At 31.8% G+C, this 4,682-nt stretch overlaps 1 long non-coding RNA gene across 8 annotated transcripts; it reads left to right on the forward strand.

The window, feature by feature from the left end:
• The first annotated feature begins 213 nt into the window (after window positions 1–213).
• LOC145053237 (uncharacterized) lies at window positions 214–3,931 on the forward strand. Of its 8 annotated transcripts, none has more exons than XR_013684395.1 (4): window positions 214–553; window positions 652–1,138; window positions 1,227–3,151; window positions 3,517–3,931. It is a non-coding gene; the product is annotated as an uncharacterized LOC145053237 (long non-coding RNA). The 8 variants fall into 8 exon arrangements; XR_013684397.1 differs by having other exon boundaries at window positions 1,227–2,331; window positions 2,641–3,931; XR_013684398.1 differs by having other exon boundaries at window positions 1,227–2,304; window positions 2,641–3,931.
• The last annotated feature ends 751 nt before the right edge of the window (window positions 3,932–4,682 follow it).

Raw genomic sequence — 4,682 nt, forward strand, 5'->3', positions numbered from 1 at the left:
AAATACCATGTGTCCAAATGAATGAGAAGAAGACATGTGGCAAAGTCATTTTCATTTATTATGGTATATATATATATATATATATATATATATATATATATATATATATATATATATATATATATAATAAAATTCTTACAGTAAAGTGTGATGTTAAATTTTGTACTTTCTTTCTTTCTATTGATCCATTTAAAAAAGACCAGATTTACATCCCGGTAAATGAGTCGACGACTGAATAATACGTGTCTGCTTCTTCTTCTCCACCGTTTAATTCTCCAAATAGATGCTCAGCGTCTCAAAACTGCTTCATTCTCATCAACCTATATATCACTGCCTACTGCTTACCTTCTACACTAAAAAGCAGACGATGTTGCGATCTCTGACGCTCCCCTTTCTTGCTCCTCAACCGCTCATCGCTTTCAATCAAATTGGAACCACGACGATATTCACTCTAAGTCAGATTCCTATTCGGACTTGGGGGTATTGATTCTATTCTTCAGCCGATGAAAGCGGACACGACAAGTAGAGGCGGCGGAGAGAATCGACCGATGAGGTCGACGCCTACTACTCCTCTGTATTTCACTTTGTTTTAACTTCGTTCTATTTCAACTTTTAATTTGGGCTTACTAGAATTCTGCTTGCTAATTGCAGGGCGCTGGTGGCGATTCACTATGACACCTTCGAAAGTACAGGGGAGTTTCTTTTTCAGACTTTGACTTTTTTAATGTTTCTTATTTTGCTTTTAGAAAAAATGTTGATTATGTGTTAACAACTTTCTTCAATTGATTTGCTTCTTTTCTTTGTTGTTTGGTATTTGTATGCTTTCCAATGTTCTGTTTTTGCCTGTTGTCGTTGTTGTTTTCAGAAATTCGTCGCTTTCATGTCGTCTTTCTTCAAATCGCACTCAACGTATTTGTTATTGTGTTATGTTGTTACTCCGTTGACATCTATATTCTCTAATAGATTTCTTTCACAAAAGCTACCAACCCTTGCACCCATCGAGTTGACAATCTGTTGATTTTATTTATTTCCTTTGTAGGTCATCAGAGGGTATGTAATGGAAAACGATTTCCCTGGGATATCAGATTTTTTTAGGAACTTGGAACTCCATTTCCATCGGTTTCATTTAAAATTGAAGGTAAATTTCACAGGATTTGAATGAGAAACTCGTTGATTGAAGTTCCAATTCGAGTCTGAAGTCTGAACAAATGAATGTTATTATGTAGGAACTACTATTGCACGATATGTGTTTGTTGAAATGTCAATGTTGATGAAGAGTTTGTTTTTTGATTTGGGATCGGTGATGATGGAGATATGTAAGATTTATGCCATCTTCTGGAAAAAATAACTATGGTATGCTCCACAAGAGTCTATTTCTGCCTCTCATTTTCCATTCCTAAATGATTTTTCTATTTTAATATTTATTTTCTCATTTTAGTTTTCTATGTGTACAGTTTACTTATGAAAGATGTTAAGTCTGGACTGTAGATGTAGGTGAAGTTGTTGAAGGCGGAAAGGAGTTCGAGGGAGATAGGGAAGAAATTGGCATTTGTGGATGCCGTGGCAACATCTGGTATTATATACACTTAACACAAATTGGCATTTGTGTTTTCTTCTTTCTTGCATATTATGATGTTATTGTTTAGTTTGAACTTTTAAGGGTAAAACTGACAACTGGTATCAACATGGTTTTCAGGGAATTGATAGTTACCACCCTAATATGGGTTTACAATGACAAAAACCTAATTTGAAAAAATCAACATTGGTTTTATTTAGTATCATAATAGCAACATGCCTTAGGACATACCCATGGGCAAGGTTACATTGGAGCTTCACCAAATTGTGGTGTTGTTGGATTACCTAAAGACATTCAAAGTATGAAAGATGGTCAACCCATAAGACATGATAGATCTGTAGGCTCTGCGGGTCAAATGAATTCAGCCAATAGTAGAACCTTAAATATTAAATGGATTTTTTTCTAACATTTATCGTTGTTTATTCAATAACTTATGAAATGAGACTTGATTACCATTCCATGAATACAACATTGAACCGTTAATTTTTTTTGGTCGCTTTGCTTGGTTATTTGAAAATTCGAAATCGCTCATATGTATATTCCATATTTTGATTATAATAGAATATGTTTACAGGAGGTAACCATCCGTTAGAGCTCAATCGTGTGTTATGTATGGTGTCTAACCCCCTGTTGATAAAATTTACCTGAAAATGTGGAAAATCGGACAATTGATGAGTTTAATGGTGATATTGTTAAAACGAGACAAGGGAAGAAACCACTTCTCTTTGGTAATGTATTTTTCAAACTTGAACAAGGTATACCTCTCCTCATATATTGACCCTATGTAAAATGGGCTCAATTGTAAATGTAAACGTAAGGGCAAAATAGTCATTTTTTCATGGGATTAATGGTTTAAAAGAAATAGTATTAATTTGAAATGTTCCTTATGATCAATATTTTACACTAATTGGAGGGAAAGTGTCTGTGAAGTTAATTAAAGATGAAAAGAACATGTGTTCTAATATAGAGCTAATAGTTTGGTTTATAAGGTCATTAGCAAACTTATTATTTGTAAATTTAACATTTTTTATATAAATTTAATTTTTTAATCTTTGATAATGTAGGTTTTTGGTCTCTACTTTATGGAATCATACATTGGAATACTTTATCATGCAGTTCTACATCGAAACTTCATGACACTTCAGCAAGTTATAACCCAACGTTTAATCATATCAGAGGTAATAAAATTATAAAATTATGGTTACATTTTATTAAATGTATAATTTTTTTAATTTTTAAAAAGTGTTGGATCCAAAAATGTTCTCTACATGCTGGAGAATCTAATGGAGAATTGTCTGCCTTATGTGAAATACAGTTATAGAAAATACAGAGCTATTCGGTAAGTCTTATTATTGTTCTTATATTTATTATATTGAGAGCCTAATAATTAATAAATGCTGAGTCATCATTTGTGAAGTCACAAGAGAAAACAGAAGAAAGGGTATGCAGGTGGAAAACATATTTTCAATTCTAAGGTAGAAAAAGAGTATCTTATGATCTTTCAGGTTGATGATGATTTAAAGGAAAAAAAAGAGACCATTATTGACTCAATTCTTCTCACCCATTTTTCTAAAGGTATTTGATCATGCAACATTTTTTTTGTTTCAAATGATATGGTTTTTCACTGGTTTATTTGTTCTCTTATTTGGATTGAAAGAAAGAAGAAACATGGTAATTTATTGTTTTTTTTTCTCGACTCACTTTACATTTATACCTATTTTTTTTCTGTTTTTTTTTTCAATTTCTCTTAATTTCCTTACCAAAAACCCACAATACATTGCCATTTGGTTCATTTTCTATTTCTTGATTATAAGTTCAGTAAATAGCAATGTATTTTCAATTAACAGCTTTTTCCGTTTTTTTATATTTATTTATTTATTTATTTTTTCAAAAAAGAAACACTAACTAGCAATGTACTTTGAATTTTATATTCTCACCAGAAAGCTGGAAGGATGAACTCAGGTTAAGATTTTTCATTTTGGGTTTTTCCTTGGATTTTGCTGTTATTTTTTAATTGTAGGTAACGTTGATATTGGTTTATTGGTGAGAGTTAGATACAAGGGTATTATGAGATCTGTTTTTCTTTTGGAAAATTGGATATTTTTTCAATTTTTCTAGGATTTGGACAGATTTACCCTTTCACTTGGTTTTGTCCCATTCTTTGATATTAGGGAAATTTAGGTGTATTATATAGAACTCTGACAACTTTTTGGATCATTTATGTCATTCGCATGTCAGAATAACAATCAAACATCTCTTAACATTTTTAGAAGAGTTATCAAATTAGCAACCTACAAATCATACATTTGTCACCTTCTTGAGCACTTATAAAGATTTGTCTTTAATTAGCGTTGATGTAGTTGTGTTTGCATGTTAAGTGGTTATGGTTTGTCACCTGACTTATGTTTGTTTATTTATACGTATTGTTTAAACTAATAATCATATCAAACTTTTCATTGAGTACTACATAATTTATGGTAAGGTAAAAAAAGTTCATTGCCTATATTAGTGATAAAAACAAAAGTATTTTGTAATTATGGGCAATTTGTCCTCTTTGCAGGCAGCCAAGAAATATCCGATAAAAAGGACCCGTCAACCTCGCTCCCTCGCGGAGCGAGGGAAAACCTCCTAGTTTTAATTATTAATTCGGGACAAAGTCAATAGTGTATTATGCTATAGCTTCAAAAAAATATTTTTGTATTTACAACGGGTCATTAAACAAAATTTATTTGCTTTGATTAGAAAAAACATCATAAATGGTCTCTATGGTTACCCGAAATCTGAAGTTTAGTTCCCGTGGTTTAAAAACCTCATAGATGGTCCCTGTGTTTTCAAAACTTTTGACGATTGGTCCTTATTGCTAACTTCGTTAACTTTTGTTCGTTAATTGAGGGGCATTTTCGTCATTTCACACCGTAGGGACCATTTATGATATTTTCAGTTATTTTTTTTAAAAAAGAAAAAACTAAATATAATTATTTAATATATAAAATCTCTCTCTCTCTCTCTCTCTCTCTCTCTCTCTCTCTCTCTCTCTCTCTCTCCTTTTCCTTCAAAGGAAAAACCCGAAACTTGAAAATCGATTCAATTGTTAACCATAATTTAC

The sequence above is a fragment of the Lactuca serriola genome, chromosome 5 (genome assembly GCF_051521515.1).
Source record: "Lactuca serriola cultivar US96UC23 chromosome 5, Lser_US96UC23_V15, whole genome shotgun sequence".
In the NCBI taxonomy this organism is placed as follows: Eukaryota; Viridiplantae; Streptophyta; class Magnoliopsida; order Asterales; family Asteraceae; genus Lactuca; species Lactuca serriola.